Raw genomic sequence first — 21,781 nt, 5'->3', positions numbered from 1 at the left:
CTCAGGGCAAACCCCCTTCCAAGACTGGGATTCAAGGGGAATACACCAGCAAGCATATGGTCTTGCTGGTGACCACATTGGTCTACCGATAAGGGGAAGTGAGGGGAAAACAGCAATGAAGTTGTGAGCTAAGTCTGTCTACGTTCAATAGACTCCTGTCAACCTGGGTTGAGGCCCGATTGGCCAGAAGTATGGTGAGAACTGGGGACTCCTGGACCAGGAACAGGGATAAGGACATTGCAACAGAGTACTAGAGTGGAGAGTAAAGTGTCCAGCTGATATGAAGTGAGGGAAATTCACAAGAACACCCATACATGTAGATAGTACCCACCTGACCTGGCTTCAATGGCTGATCAGAAATCGACTAGAGAAAGAAAGAAGAGGGAAGAAGTGTAATCCACTACAATTTGATGAACTTGACCTATACTTACGGATGTAGCAGCTCAAAAGAGTGAACAAATCTTTACAGCTAGGATTATATCCACCCCCTCGGTACACAGGGTTGACAGGAATGGGAAACTTAGACATTGGCTACCCCAAATTGGGGTACTACAAAGGCACAAAATGACTGGCTTCCAAGCTTTCAAGAGGGAGTCTAGTTCCATAGGGTGCGAGGGAAGGTAAAATCTCCACTGAGTGGTTTCTATCTAACCTGTGTGGACTGGGTGGGTGAGAGGAGGTGGGGATAAGACTCTCATGGTTCAATAGTGAATAATTGCTATCAGAACTGACTGTGAGAGTTGCAAATGTAAAGGTAGACGTTTTGTAACAAAAGGAGAGGGAGTGGTTGATTTTGCAGTCCAGGAGCAGAGGACCTTGGAACCATCAAGGGAGAACAGCAGAGTGCGGGACCCTATCAGAGAAGCAATGATGCCAGAAATGGAGGCAGAGACGATGACATGGACAGATGGAGCAGCTGGGGACTCTGGACTCAGGGAGAGAGAAGGGGCTGTAGGCTGGTGGCCAAGGGACAGGCTTGTGGGGTATATCCTTTGGTTGTTTAATGATGTATGCAGGGGATTGTAATCATTGTACTGAAATGAATACAAAGCTGATGTTCTCCCATGTAAACTATCACATAATTCACAATGAAAATGTTAAAAGAAAAAAAAAAGGCAATGGTACACATGGAATTCACCAGATGGGATATACAGGAATCCAGTTGACACATCTGTGGAAATAGCAGTAGAAAATCTCAATATCATCAGCCCAAACAAAACCAGAGACAGTCTGTGGAACAAACCATTAATTGTTCATATGTAAGTTCAGATTGAAGCTGAAGAAAATGAAAACAAATCTATGAGAGCCAAATTATGACCTTGAGCATATCTCACCCAAATTTAGAGACCTTCCAAAGAACAGATTTGATGCATTATACACTAATGACATGAAATGTATAAAGTATAAATCTAGAAACTCAGAATAAAACCAGAAGAATAGTGGAATGGAATGACATCCAGAATATCATGCAGGAAGAAAGCAGAAGGTCATCAAAAAGACCGGAACGAAAGAGAAGACCAAAATGGATGTCAGAAGTCACTTTGAAATTTTTTCACTATCATAGAGATGCTAAAGCAATGATGAAGGGAAAGAGCTGAATAGAAAACTTCAAAGGGCAGTTTGAGAAGACAAACTAAAGTATTATAACAAAATGTGCAAAGATCTGGAGTTAGAAAACCAAAAGGGAAGAACATGCTCAGTATTTCTCAAGCTGAAAGAAGTGGAGAAAAGTTCAAGTTTTGACTTGAAATATTGTAGGGTTCTATGGACAAAATATTGAATGATGAAGTCAGCATCAAAGGAAAATGTATATACAGAGTCATTGTACCAAAACAAATGGTCAATATTCAACCATTTCAAGGGGTAGCATATGATCAAGAACCAATGGCACTGAAGAAAGAAATTCAAGTTGAACTGAAGGCATTGGCAAAAAACAAGTGTCTAAGAATTGACAGAATACAAATTTAAATCTTTTAACAAACTGATGGAACATGCTCATAATTCAGACATATTACCAAGAGGAACCAGGCCATTGGAGAAGGACATCATGCTTGGTAAAGTGGAGGGTCAGCAAAAAAGAGAAAGACCTCCAATGAGATGGATTGACACAGTGGAGCAGCAATGGGTAAGCGTAACAACAATTGTGAGGACTTAGCTCGACTGGGAAGTGTTTTGTTCTGTTGTGCATAGAGTCACTATGAGTTGAAACTGACTCTATGGCACCTAACAACAACAAAGTGAAGAGGTTAGAATGGATGAATGCTGGGATTCCTCTCAACAACTAATTTTCTTCTTTCCTTCATGTATGCAATCAACAAACATTTGCTTAGTATCCAGTATAAACAAGGCACTCAGCCGGTGACCATGAATATAAAATCAGTAAAATCAAGTTGATACCAAAGGTCATTGTCTAAGTGAAGGAGACACAAGAAAGAATAATTGTGCTGCTTAAGGATCTTGAGCTCACCTCCTATTGAACAAAGCAAACTAACTCCCAGTTCAGTACTCCTTCCTGTTTTTCTAATTACATCCCTAATTCTTCTCACAAAACCCACCATCAGGGAGAATTTCTTCTTCAGCCTCTAGTTGTACATGAAACTGATCATCCCTTTCTCCAATAAGCTCCACTTCTCATTGTCCATTATCCATCCCTCTCCCCTCCTATGCCCCAGCATCAACTTGGTGATGAAATAGCAGGGAGAGGAGCTGCAAAAAGGGTCCTCCACCTGGGCCCTGGTCAGCACCTGCAGAGTAATCTGGGTAATCAGGATTGTTAACATATGAATGCTCTGGATCTCTATGATTTCCCCATCTGCCCCAATCCATCACTCTGCTTCCCAGGGATTTTCCACTACTGCTCATGACACTAACATGGAGTGGGAGACCCTGTATGTTCCAGCTCCCATTCCTGTTCTTTCTGAACGCATTTCAAATACTGCTGTGGAAATGTCAATTCCCTAAGCCAAGAAGACCCCCTTTTCCCAGTAGCTATTTCTACAAATTCTAGAATATAGATGAGCCTGGCCTGATCACAGGTTGCGGCTGGACCCAGTGGATTTGCAGTACACCTGCACTGGAGGTAAATCAATTGGTGCTTCTTAATCCTGGCTACGACCAGGCAGGTTCGCGCTACTCATTGAAGCTTAGTAGCAACATGCCCTTCACTGTAAAGAGAATTTTTTGTCCTCTCACTTGGGACTAAAGGTCAAAGTTTAAATCTATATTTAATGCCATTTTCTGAAAACTGGATTTGTGATTCCCTTTATGTTGGTATTACATATCTTAAGGGATTTCAGGGGGAGAAGTCTGGGAAGCCCAGTAACTGAGAATGACCTTTACTTTAAATGTGTAAATAGGATGGAGCTTGTACCTCTGGTTTTTAAACTTCTAATTGTGCTTCCAAAGACACTTCTGGAAAGCCTAGGTTGTGGAGAGTGGTTACACAGAAGCCACTTTGAAAGGGAGAGACTTTGATTTTTGTCTTAGATGGAAGGCCAAAGGTTAATGGTTCCTGTTCTGTTGAGCTGCTTGGGACAATTTCTTTTGAAGCCTTTTACCTTGAGCTACAGTGATCCCACATTAGAATATGCAAATAGTGCGGCCTTTAACTGTCTCTGAAAAGGGAAAGTTCAAATTTACTTAATCCCATTTTTCCTCTGAATTTTATAAAACATTATTGAAGTGGTATCAGAATATCATTCAGAATGTCAGTTTTAGAATATTTCAAATATTTACCTAAAGGTTTTTTAAACGGCGGCTTTCACAGTCCAAATGTGGCACTAAAAGCAGATATAAAATGGACTTTCTTTGCTCTTCATAAGCTCAGCCTTGCATATTTAAGAGGTAGGGGTAAGGATTTCTCAGTTTGTCAAGTGTCTCCAGCTATGGATATATATAGATATATATAAATGTATAGATATGTGTGAGTGTATATATAAATAATTGCAATATTTTAATAAGTATACTATGATGAACTTATTTTTAAATAAGACTAAAAAATGACCCCAATTGACCCTCATGTTAATATCACATAACCCCCAGCTCTCAGTCTCCTAAAACCTGGCAGCTATTATTTAGAAACAAGAAAAATGTACCCTTCCTGGTTGTATGGTAAGAAGGGCCCTTACTCAATGACATAATACATCTGACTCTGGGAATTTGGCTATCTGGGCCTTACCAGACTGCTCTGCCCTAATACCTCCCTGTAACTCCCACCACTAAAGCAAGACCCCCCTGCCCATCTTACCAGCCCCTGTCCAGGTTCCAGCTCTCTGCAGACATCCATCAACTATAACCTGTGAGGAGTCACTTCTATAGATGAGGGCTGAGTCCCAGGGAAGGCTGTATCTGCACAGGTTTCAACCCCAGAAACCTCACCCTCCCTCAATTCCACTCCAATGCAAAGCTCGCCAATCTCCTTTGAAATATGATTCTTCTTATAAAATAGTGTCATTTCTTGCAGTTTTTCCTCCTTACTTCCATCTACACATGTACATCGATACCTACCCTGCTGCCTCCTCCATCAGAAAGCAAAAGCACAAACAGGTTGTGGCTGGTGTCTCGTGGGGTAAGCACTAAGCTGGCCAGATGGGCCAACACTGGACCTGCCTGGGGCATGTTTGTTTATAGTTTAGGATCAGTGAAGTTCAGTTTTTAAAGAGATATCTCAATGTCCATTTTATGATTGCCTCAACCTTTTCCCTCTCCAGTGGTCATTTATGCCTTAACCACACCCTCCTTACAGAACTTCCTAGCCCCAAAATACCCCTAAGAATACAGTGGGTCCCCTACCTCTGGCCTTCATTTCCTCAGTTGGTCTTTGTTGCCTCATTCTTGAAAAATGGTCACCTCCCATAGTCTCTTCAACTTTGTCCCTTTGCTCCAAATTGCTGTCACTGAAACCATTTTTGACCCTTGCCTTCCCTGCATCCTTTATTCCACTATGGCTGCCTTCGGCTGCTGATTCAACTCACTTCCTCTCCAACCACAGTTTCGTCCCTGGGCTTTGTGCTACCTCAGGCTTTCTGCTTACCTTTTCCTGTGATCTTCTACCTTCCGTTCCCTGAGGTCCCTTCAATTCTTTCTCTACACTCTGTTTCCAAATGACCTTCTCTTTTCCTTCACTTTTAACTGGAGCAGACTCAAGGGAATGTCTTTTAAAAAAGAAAAGAAAAGAAAAAATCTGAACACACTATCTTCCCTCTGTTCACTCTTGTATCTCTCTCATTCCTCCTTTTTCTCTTTAAAGGCAAGTTGCCACCATGTCAAACTAAAATCGGAGGTTTTATTGTCTTTGCCTGAGGTTGTTTCCTCTTTCATTCCCAACTCCTAATCTTCAAGGCCTGAGGGTTGTGCATCAGTTTCTCTTAGTGAGATCTTCCCAGAAATCATTTCTTCCATGTCATTCTCAGCAGAAGCATCTTAATTTAGGATCCTCTTCTGTTACATCTTACCCAATGAAATTCAATATTTTCCATGGTACAGCACAAGATAAAATCAAAGATTGTCACCTTCCAGAATCCCATGAGGGGCTCTTAGAATTATAAAACACATGAGAAGCATCTTGTTCATTGTAGGCATTTAGTAAATACAAATGAAGTGTAGACATAATTAAGAGTGTGGGCCCAGGACTCAGGCCAACAAGAGTTCAAATCCTGGTTATGGCTTTGACAGGCTATGGAACACTAGGGAGATGACTTACCCTCTCTGAGCCTTAATTCCTTCTGTAAAATAGAAAGCATAGTCATAGCCTTGTTGTGAGAGTTAAGTGAAATAATGTATAGGCAGGTTTAGCACTAAGACTGGTACATAGATAAAACTCAAAGACCATTGTTGTTGTTGTTGTTATGTGCCGTGGAATCGGTTCTGACTCATAGCCACCCTGTACAGGGTTTCTGAGGCTGTAAATCTTTACAGGAACAGAAAGCCTCATCGTTCTCCCATGGAACAGCTGATAGTTTCAAACTGCTGACCTTGCGGTTCGCAGCCCGATTTGTAACCACTACGCTATCAGAGCTCCTTTAGCTGTTATTAAACATTATACAATAGACAACAACTTTCTGAGGGCAAGATCATAGCTTTTTACAGCGTAAGAGTGGGATTGGTTAGTTTTGCTATTCAGCTAGGTTTAAAAGGAGCCATCTCAGAAGCAGAAAAAGAAGATCCCAGAACCATCAGGAAGGAAGAGCATGCGTGAAGTCTGAGATCCTTACCTAGAAAAATGGCAACAGCAGAGGCGACAACAGAGGCGGTGGCATGGAGAACCAGAGTAGTTTTGGGCTCTAGACCCATGGACTGAGTAAAGCTGAGTGCCTATGGGCAGGTGACTTGGCTTGAAGAAGGTGCCCTGTGCCAGAGCAGGGTAGAGGTCAAGGGACCACATGGCTGAGAGACTGAAGGTAAGAGTGAGGTGTGCCTGCATTATGGCAGACAAGAGGCATTCCTAACTGGAAAACTGCTGTGTCCTGAGTTGGTTTTGATCCTGAATTGTACCTTGTTCACTTCCCTAATAAACCCTGTAATTGTGAGTATTGTTATAAACTCTGTGTGACCATTGCAATGGATTATCATACCCAGAGGTGAAGCTGACAGTGCTGTGGGAGGGATGGTTGGTGTCCAAATAGGGTAAAGAAGGTTGTAGGGTAGCAGCAGCATGCCTGACTTCCACTTCACAGGAATTGGCCTTAGGCTGATTTTGAGTTTGGTTCTCTTTCCCCCGATGGAGTCAGGGGAAGGCAGACATGGTTCCCATGTGGTTTTTGCACGAGCTCTATGCATCCCCATGGAACATAGCTGAAGAGTGGTAACAAAAAAGCTAGGAAACAATTCTTTCCTAAGAAAAGTTTCCTTGCTTTTTCAATTCTTTTAATTAAATTGGGTAGAAAATTCAATAAGCGTGTTAAAGAAGGATCAGTTCTTTTGAATAAATAGAAAATTCAGAATAACCATAGGTTTTGCCTTTTTTTTTTTTTTTTTTTTTGGTTAGTTGTGGACAAATTCATCATGGAAATTACAATAAAATGGTTGCACCAGGTATCTGGATTATATCAACCAATATTAAATTTCTTTCAAGGAATTTGCCTTGACCAGAGGGCCCAGAAGAAGACATTATTGTTCTCTTCTCAGCTTAAACATTTTTTAAAGGAAACTACACCACTGGTATTTTAAATACCAGCATGGTCACCCATGGTGGACAGGTTTCAGCTGAGCTTCCAGACTAGGAAGAAGGAAGGTGGACAACTTCTGAATGTCTAGTCAATGGAAATCATATGACTGTTGTGAGATAGGGTGCATGTAGATGAGCCCGCTAGGCTGAAAGACACTCAAGATGTGACTGTGGAAATCGGTTCCAACACATAGTGACCCTGTATAGGGTTTCCAAGGAGCGACTGGTGGGTTTGAACTACTGCCCTCTCAGTTCAAACCAACCTCATGGTCCAGTGCATTACCATGCAGTGCCGTACTAGGATTCCTCACTCCTCCAAATAGAGCTGACCACAATGATATGAGTTGACTAAAGCTTTCAGGACCTTCATTTGTTGATGGGCACAAGTCAAAATGAGGAAAAACAGCTGAAACATTCATTAATAATTAGAACATGGAATGTACAAAGTATGAATCTAAGAACATTGAAGCTGTTAAAAATTAAATACATCACATAAATAATGATATCCTAGGCATTGGTGAGCTGAAATGGACTAGTATTGGCCATTTTTAATTGGACAATCATATGGTTTACTGGGAATGCTGGGAATGACAAATTGAAGATGAATGGCGTCACATGCATTGTCAAAATGAACATCTCAAGTTTTGTCTTAAAGTAAAATGTTGTCTGAAATAAGATAATATCCATGAACCTATAAGGAAAACTAGTTAATACTGCTCTTATTAAAATTTACACACCAACCACTAAAACCAGTGATGACAAAATTGAAGAATACTACCAACTTCTTAGGTTTGAAATTGATCAAACATGCAACCAAAGATACAGTGGTAATTATAGATGATTGAAATGTGAAGGTAGGAACCAAAAAGAGAAAGGATCAGCAGATGGAAAATACGATGTAAGTGATAGAAATGATGCTGGAAGCCACATGATAGAATTTTGCAAGACCAACAATAACTTCTACATTGCAAATACTTTTACTTTTTTTTTTTTTTTAATAAGTTTTTATTGTGAGGTTTATATTCATCCTATCATATTTCATTTCATTGCAATGATTACAATCCCATCCATGCATCATCAAATAACCAAAGGGTATACTACACAGGCCCACCCCACTGACCATCAGCACACAGCACCTCTCCCTCCCTGAGTTCAGTGTCCCCAGCCGCTCCATATGTCCACGTCTGGTTCCATCACTGGTGTCTCTGCCTCTCTAGGTAAGGTCCCTCTCTCCACTCTTCTCACTTGATGGTTCCAGGGACCTCCACTCCTGGGCTGCAAAATCAATCACTCCCTCCTTTTGTCAAAAAACATCTACCACTATATTTCCTACCCTCACAGTCAGTCCTGATGGCAATTATTCACTATTGTATCACAAGAGTCTTATCCCCATTTCCTTTCGCCAACTGGGTCCCAACAGATTGGAAATCATTCAGTGGAGATTCTACCTTGCTCCATCCCATTTGGAACTAGGCTCCCTCTTGAAAGCTTGTAAGCCAGTCACTTCTTGCCTTTATAGGCCCCCTCATTTTGGGTAGCCAATGTCTAAGTTGCCCATCCCTGTCAACTCTGTGTACCAAAAGGGTGGGAATAACCCTTGCTGTAAAGATTTGTTCCCTTTTCTGAGCTACTATGTCCATAAGTATAGGTAAAATTCATCAAATTGTAGCAGGTTACTCTTTTTCTTTTTTCCCCTCTTCTTTCTTTTTCTAGTCGAATTCTAATCATCCAGCCATCAAAGCCAGGTCAAGTGAGTACTATCTGCAAGTATGGGTGTTCTTGTGCATCTCCCCTTACTTCATGTCAGCTGGACGCTTCAATCTCTGCTCTAGTCCTCTGTGACCATGCCACTGCCTCTGGGTCTTGCCATGCTGCTGACCATCCAGGTCTCCACCCGGGTTCACAGGGGTCTATTGAATGTGGTCAGACTTAGCTTGCAACTTCATTGCTGTTTTTTTTTTCCCTCTCTTCCCCTTATTGGAGATGAATGTGGTCACTAGTCAGACCACTTGCCTGCCTATGTATTCCCCTTGAGTCTTAGTCTTGGAAGGGCGTTTGTGCTGAGGGATCCCGACCACTTGCCTTGATGGCTCCTGGGTGAACAACTTACCTGTTCTTGTAGTAATCAATCACACTGCCGTTATTGTTTTAGATTTTTCCTGATGGGTCTTTCTTTCACGAAGTATCTTTTGTTCTTCTGGCTGCCCCAGGCTGGTCTCCTCATCTTTTCCAGTGGAAATCTCCTACCTCAGATGATTCTGGATGGGGTTCTGGATTCTACCTATAGTCTTATGCAATGTAAAGGCTCCACAGGAAGCCTGTTTCACTGGGCAACTTCTAGCCCCCTTTAAGGTATTCCAATCAGTTGTAGGCTGAAGACGGATTTACAAGCTTTCTGTAGTGATGTTTCTGGCTATTCCTTTCTTCCCCGCTCAAGTGTCTATTTTACAATGGTAGGCAAGGAAAACCAAGATTCAAAAGACAGCCAAGCATCTTAACATTATTCCCCTCTTTTACCCTTTCAAACCATACCTCAATCCCTGTATCCTGAAGCCTTGTTTTTCCAAGGTTGTGCATACATCATCATTTCGCTCTGTCCCACTTAGCCCATGCAAACCTGCCTAACTGTTCTCCCATCAGCCATGTTCTTCCATTCCCCTCCCCCTTCATTTGTATTGGCCTCCTGCCCACCCTCCCCAGCACCCAAGCTATCCTGTGTCTATTCCCTACCCTGTGTTATATCTTCCCCTCCCTCTCTCCCCTCCTCTCATCCCATGCATCTTGGTGATCAGCAAATATATATAAATAATTTTCTCCCCCTTTTAGGGTGGGTTCTTTTTCTTAGTCTTTTACAATAATGGTCCTAGGCAAGGCAATAATTTCTCCTTTTGTGACTAATTTCACTCAGCATAATGTCCTCAAGGTTCATCCATGTTATGCAGTGGCTTGGCAAATACTTTTTCTTAACAACATAAAAGGTGACGAAATTTGTGTTGAAGATAATACAAAAATGGTTGCAACCGTACATCAACAGAGAACTGCCATAAATTCAAGCTGGATTCAGAAGAGGACGTGGAACTAAGGGTATTATTGCTGACGTCAGATGGATCTTGACTAAAAACAGAGAATACCAGAAAGATGGTTACTTGTCTTTATATGCAAAGGCTTCAACTGTGTGGATCATGACAAACTACGGATAACATTGAAGATAATGCATGTTCCAGAACACTAAATTGTGCTCATGAGGAACCAGTACATAGACCAAGAGACATCTGTTAGACCAGAACAAGTGGATACTGAATGGTGAAAAATCTGGAAAGGTGTGTGCCAGGGTTTTATACTTCCAACATACTTATTTAACCTATATGCTGAGCAAATAATCTGGATTATATGAAGAAGAATGTGGCATCAGAATTGGAGTAAGACTCATTAACAACCTGGGATGTGCAGATGATACAACATTGCTTACTTAAAGCAAAGAGGACATAAAATACTGATGAAGATCAAAGGCCACAGCCTTCAGTATGGATCATACCTCAATGTAAAGAAAACAAAAATCCTTACATCTGGACCCATAAATAACATCATGATAAATGATTGTGATGACAGAAATACAGTGAGAAACTCCTTAGAAGCCAAGATGTTAAGATTTCATCTCTCATATTTCAGACATATTTTCAAGAGGGACCAGTCCCTGGAGAAGGACATCGTCCTAGGTAAAGTGGAGGTTCAACGAAAACGAGGAAGACCCACAACTAGATGTATTGACACAGTGGCAGCGGTGCTGGGTTCAAACGGAACAACTATTGTAAGGATGGTACAGGACCAGGCAGTGTACATAGAGTTGCTATGAGTTGGAACCGACTTAAGGGTATCTAACAGCAACAACAGTCTCGGAAAATGGCTATTTTTGTATCAGCTCTGTAAAGAGAAAGTTTGAAGATGAACTGTTAGAAGTTTGCCACAGAAGAGAAAGGCGTCTTTTATAGCTGGGACGGAGACCTGGAAGCCATTACACACAGAAGCCTTTGGTTCTGTTGCATGAATAATTTTATGCAAAGATGCTTAATTTTCTCTTCCTCAGCTTCTTCATCTGTACAACAGAAGTACATGGCACTCTAGAGTTGTCAGAGATTAATGGGCACGATCTGGCATTGATGAGGTGGAAAATCAAATGTTAAGTTAGTTCTTGGCTAAGGAATGACTAATATTTAAACCGATACCAGTTGTCATTCAGTTGACTCCAACTCATGGCTAGCCCGTGTGGGTCAGAGGAGAATAGTGCTCTATAGGATTTTCAATAGCTCTGTTTTTGAAAGTCGACAGCCACACCTTTCTTCTGAGGTGCTGTTGGGTGAACTCGAACCCTCAGTCTTTTATTCAGCAGCAGCCAAGCATGTTAACCATTGGTGCCACCCAGAGACTACTACCAGTGATTGCATAGATGCTCACTCACTTCAGGATTTGGCAAATCTATTATGATAGTTCATACTCAAAATCAAAGGATAGCAAGAAGTCCAATTTTATTTTGCCATGAGGCACCAAGTATACCCAGTTTTGAAATACCTTTCTGAATGTCTAGCTACATCTTAGCTTGCTTTCCCTACTGAGACACTATCCAAAGGTCTGGTGATGTCCTATCTTATTCCCTACAGAGTCCCATGGTCCAACACTGCTCTGCAATCACACTGAACAATTAAAGAGCACAACATTGCCTTTTTCCTGCTACTTCACAAATACACTCTGACATTAACCTTTACAAGGCTATAAAATAGTACCATTTTATTTCACACTGTTTCTATATTCACATAAGTAGGTCCTCTAAGTTGTAAGAACATACTTCTTTTCGGTGAGACTTCATACAGCTGTTTATCTTTGGTTTCCAAAAACATGTGGGTGACTTGTTGCTGTTGTTTGTTTGTTTGTTATCTAAATTGATGTTTTGGTGGAAAACAAAACAAAACAAAAAAATGTTCAGCCCTCCCTTGCACTTTCATTGTTGCATCCTGGGAGCCATCTGGTAGAGACGGCCCTTCTCAAACATTCTCCCACATGCCTCGAGTCTCCCACCTCAACACACATCCACAAAGGTGAATGCGCTTATCTTTGGGGAAAGTGTTGAGTTACTGCCCTTACTCAGAGAAAGAACGTGGCCTTCAGGCTTCATGAACCTCATCCTTACTCTCCTTAAGGCTGTCTTTACCCTATTTCTTGAGAAAGTCAACTTGGAGCATGTGTCATGACCCCTTTTGTAATGTCTAAGGAAACAGTCTTCAGCAGCCAATTTAATTACACAACCCAACCACCCCTCAGATGGTGAGCCCGCAGTGCATGCATGCAGCCCCACCCCCAGAGCCTGTCACAATGCTAGCATGCCCACCCAACCTCTGCCCTCTGAGCCCATGCAGGCAGCATGACCGTTTTCTGTGTACCCTGGGCCTAGCATTGTGCTTGACACTTTGGAAGTCCTCACTCACTATCTGTTAGATAAATATACACAGATAACCTATCAGTTGGCAATGAGCCAGCTTCAAAGGATGGAGAACTCTTATTTCTGGAAACTGTAAAGTCATTGGTTTGTAGATTAAATCACTAACGTGCTTACTGGATAAATGAGTGAGTAGCTTTGCTGGCACACATCTTTGACCATAAGCCAGGAATGTGAGTTTACCCATTAAGTATTTACTGAGACCCATCTAAGCGCCCAGGTCTATTCCAGCACTCAGGGGGAAGTAATGGGGGTGGGGGGTGGGGAGGAAAGGATGATGTCATAGAATTATGAGACCTGGGGCCAGTCCTCAAGCATCTTAATGCTAATGAGGAATAACAGACGCTTCTTACAGAACCCTTTTGGCATTCCAAGCTGGCCCTACAGCCTTAGAGAAACTTGCTGGGACTTAGACCTGACTCAGTCAGCCATGGGTCACAGGGTCTCAAGATCATAGCATGTGGTCACACTGTGGAAACATCTAGACATATCTTCAGCCATCATGCAGCCAGACGAGTGTCTGTGGTGGGAATGAGGAATTCCAGTCATGTCCCAAGTCTGAGCACAGGAAAAGGCGCTGGAAGAATCTGAGGAAGTCTCTGATGGGAGCGTGCTGACAGGAACCACCTCCTCTTCAGAGAGTTTTGTAACTTTCTCTTGCTAAGATCAGTATGGTCAACAGATCTTTTTATGACACCTTGAAACTTATTCTCAACCCTTTTCTTTTACCTCCTTCCACTATGATGTTGTTGTTAGAAGTGCCGTCAAGTTGGTTCTGACCCATAGCGACCCTGTATAGGGTTTCCTAGAAGCTGCTGGTGAGATTGAACCACTGACCTTGCAGTTCAAACAGCTTTTAGTCTGGCGCATTAACCCACAGCGCCACACCAGGACTCCCCTTCCATTACAGTGTATGGAAAATAAACATCGAATCAAGCCTAAGCCACTGCTTTGGATTGAATTGCTGCACCAAAGAAATGTGTTAGCCCTGACCTGGTACCACTAAACATGATCCTGTTTTGAAATAACAATTGCTGTTGCTGTTAGTAGGTCATACCAGAGTAGATTGGGTCCTAACCCTAGTCACTTCTCTCTAGCATCTTCTAAACAGAGCAGAATAGAGATAGAGACACTCTAGGGAATACAAACTCCATGTGGGAACCCATCTCCAGTCAAATGGACACCAAGGATTGCAGTCGTCAGTCCCCAGGAACTAGGAGCAATCGACTCATCCAAACCACCCTGACTGGGGCGTTTAGCCCCCAGAATTGTGAGAAAATAAACTTCTGTTCTACAAAGCACACTCACTTGTGCTGCTTTTGGTTTGGGCTGGTAGCATAGTGGTTACGAATCGGGCTGCAAACCGCAAGGTCAGCAGTTCGAAACTACCAGCTGTTCTGAGGGAAAAAGATGAGGCTTTCTGCTCCTGTAAAGATTTACAGCCTCAGAAACCCTGTACAGGGTCGCTATGAGTCAGAACCGACTCCACGGCACACCACCACCACCACCAGCAGGTAAGTAAACCCATAAAACCACTGCTGTCGAGTCAAATTGTGACCCATAGTGACCCTGTTAGACAGAGCAGTAGAGCTCCATCGGGTATCCAAGGCTATATAACTCTTTCCAGAAGCAGTCTGCGTCATCTTGGAACTACCAGGTGCTTAAGCACTGTGCCACCAGGGCTCTTCACCAGGTAACTAAACACCATTCCAGTGAGGTGAGATGTGGATGCATACCAGGGGGCTTCACAAAGTTCATGGAAAAATGGATTGAACACATAACGGAATTTGTCCACACATTTTTGAAGCCCCCTCATATAAACATACTCTCCCTACCCCCTAGCCTTGAAACAGCAATGATGTGCTATCATATTTGGATGAACGAGACTCATTTTCAGCCTCCCCCTTCCAACTCCCTCCATGGAGAATAGAAAGATAAACATTCTTTTATACGCAGTTGACATGGTTTTATTTTCATGAACTAGGAGTGGCCTTAATAGACAACAGGCCTTGCTCTCCAATTACTGCCAGAAAGACGAACTTAGAGACTGGTCATCCTAAAACCACAACCCTGAACGTTTAACTGACTCTGAGGTCACGATCCTCTTCAGATCTACAGCTTGACCACACATTAGATAGCTTCTAAAGTAAATCTCACAAAGGAGTTCATTCTCAAGCGTCCTCCTAAAGTATTCCTCTAGTGCTCCTTGGACACGCTATGTAACTCATCCAAAAAATAGAATAAAACATCTTGGGAAGAATTACATGTACAGGGACTGGAACAAAATTAGGATTACATTGTTAGGCTCCATCAAGAGTTGATTCTGACTCGTATCAAGCCCTCATAACAGAGTAGAACTGCCCCATGAGGTGTTTTTTTTTTAGGCTGACTTCTTCATGTGAGCAGATTGGCAAGTCTTTCTTCTGAGGAGGAGTTGGGTGAATTTGAACCATCGACCTGTTAGTTAAAAGCTGAGTGCTCAACCATTGTGCTACCACATTCCTGAACACTCAACTAAGTCGGAGTTTATGATCCTGTCCAGCCAATCCCCTTTAGGTCTACAGGGGTGCCACACAATGGAGAGGTCTAGTGAACAGAACCCTCTGGGTGTGGCACTGAAGGATAATGCACTGGACCACAAAGTTGATTGAAACCACAAGGTTGACAGTTCAAACTCATCAGTTGTTCCTCAGAAACCCTATTCGGGGTCACTATGAGTCAGAACCAGATCAACTACAACAACAACAATGAACTCTCCAGGAGTCCCTGGGTGACACAAAGAGTTAAGTAGTCAGCTATTAATGGGAAGGGAAGATCAGATATTCAAATCCACCCTAAAGTTTCTTGGAAGAAAGGTCTGGTGATCATCTAAAAGATCACAGTCCCTGAAAAGTTTATGGGGCGCAGTTCTACTCAAGCACAAATGGGTTACCATGAGTTGAAAGTGACTGAAAGGCAACGAATTTAGTTTGGGTTTAATGAATCATTTATTAACCGGAATAACCTCTACCCTAAGAATTCTGATTGAAGTGAGGTTTGATTTACCATCAAAGTTGTAGTAACTGACTCAAATGATTGCCTAATAAGTCCTTAGGGAGCAGACTTCAATATTGGGTTAAGAATGGTGTGTGTTTGTTGTTGTCAGGTGCCATTGAGTCGGAACTGACTCGTAGCGACCCCATGCACAGCAGAACAAAACAATGTCCAATCCTGGGCCAACCTCACTACCACTGCCACACTTGATGCCATCAATGATGCCACCTGGCTGATCCATCTCATTGGGTGTCTTCCTCTTTTTCTCTGACCCTCCATCTTAACTAGCATGATATCCTTCTCCAGTGACTGTTCCCTCCTGGCAATATGTCCAAAGTATGAGAGACGAAGCTTAGCCATCCTGGCCTCCAAGGAGCACTCTGGCTGCACTGATTGGAAGAGATCCATATCTGTGCCCATTCCAAAGAGAGGTGACCCAACAGAATGTGGAAATCATCGGACAATCTCTTTGATATCTCAAGCGAGTAAAGTTTTACTAAGGGTAATACAGAAACGGCTATGATCATACATTGATGGAGAACTTCCAGAGGTGTGTGCTTACGAGGCCATTTTCATGTATGTGGAGCAATGGTTACAAACCATTTGTTGTCTTGAGAGTCTCAAAACCTCTCCCCTTTCCAGCCTTTGTATGCTAAAGAAAGTTTGGCCTTGATATGTATCCCCACTCTCCAATGTGGAAGGAGCTCTGGTAGTACAGTGGGTTACAAACCACAAGTTCAGTGGTTTGAATCTACCAGCTACTCTGTAGAAGAAAGATGAGGCTCTCTGCTCCTATAAGGATTTATTGTTGTTGTTACTGTTGTTGTTAAGTGCTGTCTGAGGAGCATCTGGTGGGTTTGAACTACTGACCTGATAGTTCACAGTCCAGTGCTGATCCTAAAGCACCATATAAAGAGCTTTGGAAACCCTATACACCAACTCCACAGCACACAACCACCACCACCATCCAATAAGGAGAATCTGATTAAGCAGCATCACCACATTCCATGTGATTTGCACAAGCTCATCCTCACCATTGGCACTGTTGGTGGCTTCGAGCTGACTAGAAATCATTCCAGAAGATTCCAGCTGGCCTTCTTCTAAAGGTAAAAAAAGAAAAAAAACAGACTACATTTTTCAGGTCTCTATAATCTTTTGTTTTTTCAAGTGAATACTTCCTCTAAAGGAATATTTCAGCATTTCTGGGATCTATTAAGAAAAGCATAATGAATGTTGCAGAACCAGCCAACTTGAAAAAAGAGAGAGAAAGAAGAAAATGTTGCAGACTTGCAGAAATCCTCTCTACCCCCTTTATACCAATGGAGCCATGTCTTGATCCTGTAATAAATGCAAACTTGGACAGGCTCACCATCCGCCTGCCTCTCCAGCTAATGACAGCCTCAATTACAGGCCTAATCCTGCATTCCGGACACTCCCCTTATCCCTGCATAACTTCCCGTGGAGTCAAAGGGCCCTCCGCCCTGGCCCTAGCAAGGAAGGCATTAGCTATGCAGAAGCAGTGCTTGGGGCATGTTGGCAAAGTTAAGGGTCTGTTCATCGAACTCCACACACTTGGCAACCTTCAATCCTCCTACTTTGACTCTTCACCTTATACTGAAATAAAAAGCCACAGTAACGCTATTAAAAAATATAAAATTCCTCTACAGGAAATGAACACTCATTTGCTTCCAATTGACATCAGTTTTAGGTTTCTTCCTCCCCACCCCCTTTTTATTTTTCATGTTTGCATCCAATTCTATGGAAAATATTTTCCTCAAGGAAAAATAAATAAATAAACACACACATTGTGCTGGGTCTTTGCATCTTATTTAGGAAGCTGAGTAAAAGCCTTTGGTGCCTTGGCTCCCACGCCCCCATACATCAGTGGGAACTCTTCCTCACAAAGACACCTATAACCTGTCCCCTTAAGTCACCCTGAGAGGGCACCTAATGACCTTTGGTTTATTGAGAAATGGCCTTGTTTTGTGTAAACGAATCATCCAGCAGCTCTGTGAATAATGAGATGATAACTCATTTTCATCCTAGGCACACACTGTACATTACTAGTCTCATAATTAATCCCAGGCAATTCAGGGGGCAGGTACTATTAGTTCCAATTTTCCTTGCAGCTCCTCAAACCAGAGATCCGACAAACAGGGTCAGGCCCCACATCCCATGGGCATGCCCTGGGGTCCCAGCGCAGAGCCCACTCCACCTCATATTCCCTCCCTCCAGGCTCCAGCAGCCCTGGGAACCGACCCACCTCTGCTGATCTCCAAGGCAGAAAGTAACTAGGGTCAGCAGCCAGCCGACAAGCCAGTTTCATGGATTAAGTCAACAGCAGCTTCCCTGGAGTCAGAAAATAAATTCAGAGCCTCAGAAACAGAATGGGGTTCTGTGTGCTGGGCAGCTGAGCCTCTTGGCACATTCACCCATAAACCCTCTTCACACTCACCTTTGTGCCTTCTGGGGATATGGTATGGGGTGCCCTCCCCACCCCACCCCCCAGGCTGCTAGCTACTGAGGTCTTCTGCTGAGTGTTTCAAACCTTTCCACCCATTCTTACATCTCACACATATACACAAATAGCCCTAGGGCTTTGATGACACAGCTTCCAAAATAGGAGATGCCTGTGTTCCTGAAAAAATAGCCACCTCTGTCTTCTCACATTCCCGATTCTGCGAGTACAACTGGCAACAAACATGAGTGTCTATAGACAACTTCAGAAGACCAGGTTCTGGCGAGAACTGGTAAACCTTCCCTGCAACATTTGACAGAACACTAAGTTTGGGGTCAGGAGACTCATGTTCAAGACCTAACTATGAATCAAATGGGTTTCTAATCTCTCCAAGTGTGGGGATAATACTTGTACTGCTCCCTTTCCAAGAGAGGCTACAAACCAACAATTCATCTCTGTCCCCTTTACAAGCTGCTCTTCTAAGTCCATCGACAATAAATGCCAGAATTCCTCATCATAGAAGGTCTAACCATCTTCTCATCTCACTTCTCTGATTAGGTAATCTTGTCCACCCCAAAGGTGACAATGCCTGGAAAACCCAGTTGCCTTTTGAGTCCCTTTTACTATATGTTTATAGTTTCTGCACCCCACTCACCCGACTGTGGAATGCTTTCAGCCAGTACCTGTGGTTCTTTTTCAGAGGAAGAGTGCCATTCGGTACAGGAATTGCTTTGTCCTCGGGAATTTGTTTGTTTGTTAGCTGCAGTGGAAACTGCCCCCAACCCATGGAAAGTCCATGCACAACACAACAAAATACTGTCTGATTCTGTTCCATCCTCATAATTCATGGTGGAGGGCACCACTCTGCTCCATAGGGTTTTCAATGGCTGGTTTCCTGGCTAGTCTGTCTTAGTCTGAAAGTTCCACAGGCACCTCAGTGAGGCCTGTGCAGAATTTCTGGGTGGAGCAAAGAGTTTATGCTCTTGGCTGCTAACCAAATGGCTGGAGGTTCAAGTCCACTCAGAGACATTGAAAATCCTAGGGAGTTCTACTCAGGTGTGCGTGGGGTCACTGCAAGTCAAGACAACTGGATGGCAACTGGTTCTATTCTCTCTTAAGAAAGGGAGCCATACAATAAAGGCACAAAGTGACTGGCTTACAAAGTTTCAAGAGGGAGTTTAGTTTAAGAGTGTGCGGAGGGGAAGATAGAGCCCCCACTGACAGTTTTCACCTTATCTAGATGGGTCTGGTGAAAAGAGATGGGGATAAGATTCTTATGATTCAATAGTGAGTAGTTGTTATCATGACTAATTGTAACTGTTACAACTGTAAAGGTAGAAATTTTATAACAAAAACGGGAGAGTAGTTAATCTTACAGTCCAAAAACAGAGGACCCTGGGATCACCAAGGGAGAAGAGCACAAGTGGAATGAGAGACCTTATCCAGAGAAGCAGCAACACCAGAGACAGAGGCAGAGATGGGGGCATGGAGAGAGGGAGCAGCTGAGGATTCTAGACTCATAAAAAGAGAGGGACAGTATACTGGCGGCCAGGAGGCAGACTTGCAGAATGTGCCCTTTGGTTGTTTAAATTAGTATATATTCTTAAGTGTTTCTGTGTGCACCCCCTCCACCCACCCACCCCAAAACACAGAGGGAATGGAAGCAAATACTGTTGAACATTGATGCACAGAGGGGATTGTAATCATTGCAGTGAAATGATGGTGTAAAGCCGATGTTCTCCCATGTAAACTAGCACTCAGTTCACAATAAAAACATAACAAAGAAAGAAAGAAAGCTAGCCATAAAACACACCACAGATGTCAGTTTCCAGACATCACAATGGTATTACCCCTTCTGAAATAGGAAAGTATTAACCTTTGTCAATTTTAAATAATGCAGCTGCTTATTTTTTAAGTTTTCCACTTTAAAGGGAAAGGTGATAATTGTGGAGCATCTACAATGACCAGACAATCCACTTAAACGCAAGATCTCATTTTATCCTTGCATTAACTCCATGAGCAAAGTGATTATCTTTTGCGTTTATTAGCCCTATTTTGCAGATGAGGAAACTGAGAAGCTACATCTTTTACCCATGATCACAGCTGGTGAGTATCCAAGCTAGGCTCTCAATTCAGGTTGGTGTTCTTGTTTATCTTGCTCCATCTAAGAGTCTCCTTGAGTATTTGACAAATATCTGAATATCTACTCTGCCTTCACATTTTCTCAAAAAACATTCATCCCTGAATATTTAGTATTCATACCAGTATTCCTAAATGAAGTAGCAATGCTTCTGCTCTATGCCTCTGTAGAATTCACCATTAACGCTTTTCTCGTGGTTCAGTAGTTCCTGTACTTTGAAACACAATGTGTTTCCACCTACAGACCACGAGTTCTTCAGAGACCAGGGCCAGGGGACATTTATTTGAGCACCTGGTTTAATGCCCTGAAACACGTAGGTGCTCACTAAGCATTTGGGAAATGAAATTTGACTTCTCTCTGATTGGACTAGGATGTTAAGACCCCTTAAAGTCTTAAAAGCTTCTGGTCCCATTTATATTCCTCTTTCTTATCATTCAGCTCATTTTCTGGCCCAAGAGCTTGACTTGTTTTATGAAATGAAAATAATATCTTTGGAAGCACAAAAGCGATGGTTTTTACTTTACTAGCTGCATGGCCCAATCATAATTATTACAAAGCTAGGAATGGAATGAAATAAATTTCAAAGAGGGCCAATGCTTTTGAGCAGGGAAACTAATCCATGGTGTCCAATTGTTGCCCCATTTACTACACAGACTCCTTGCAGCCCAAAGTAAACAACATTCCCAGAGCTGCTTCCTTGTCTGGGACTTTGTGGCAGGCCACAGTGACCGCATCCTTGGAATCCCTGTGACCAGGAGACCGCCACATTCAGAAAGAAAGCTCATCCTCACCGGCTCCTCTTGGATTCGGTTAATATTTTGGTAGAAGTTGTATGCTTTCCACATCTTTCTTCGTCACCAGACTTGTCTTGTTCAAGTTTGTCTTGATTTTACAATCCTTTATAGTTCTGTCAGGTTGCCGCGCAGCACAGAAGACAAAATTCTCAGTCTTAGATAAAACTCCTGATACTAGACCACAAAGCCCGTATTTAGTGCAAAGGTGGGGAACACTTTTCTGCCAAAATTTGTAACATTATTGACGGGCCATACAAAGTATCAACTTACAAATGAGCCTGCTATATTTGGTGTGGCACTGCGGGTTAATGCGCTGAACTGTAATGCCAGTTTGAACCACAATGTCAGTGGTTCAAGCTCATGGGCTGCTCCTCGGAAACCCTATTCAGGGTTGCTATGAGTCAGAACTGACTTGAAGGCACTTAACAACAACATATTTGCTTAAACACTTGAAGAACTCACTCCTAATGTGATGGCTAGAACTGCGATTGCCTTGGTAGGGCCAGACCAAATGATTTCATGGCCTTATACAGCCTATGAGAATCTGGGTGTGGCGCTGTGGGTTGGGTTCATGCACTGGATTGCAAGGTCAGTTTGAACCACAAGGTCGGTGATTCAAGCTCACCAGCTGCTCCTCGGAAACCCTATATAGGGTCACTATGAGTCGTGGAATGAGAGATATCATTGCTGATGTCCGATGGAT

This window comes from Chrysochloris asiatica, unplaced genomic scaffold, assembly GCF_000296735.1.
Source record: "Chrysochloris asiatica unplaced genomic scaffold, ChrAsi1.0 scaffold00065, whole genome shotgun sequence".
NCBI classification, from domain to species: domain Eukaryota; kingdom Metazoa; phylum Chordata; class Mammalia; order Afrosoricida; family Chrysochloridae; genus Chrysochloris; species Chrysochloris asiatica.
This window is presented reverse-complemented; position numbering follows the sequence as displayed.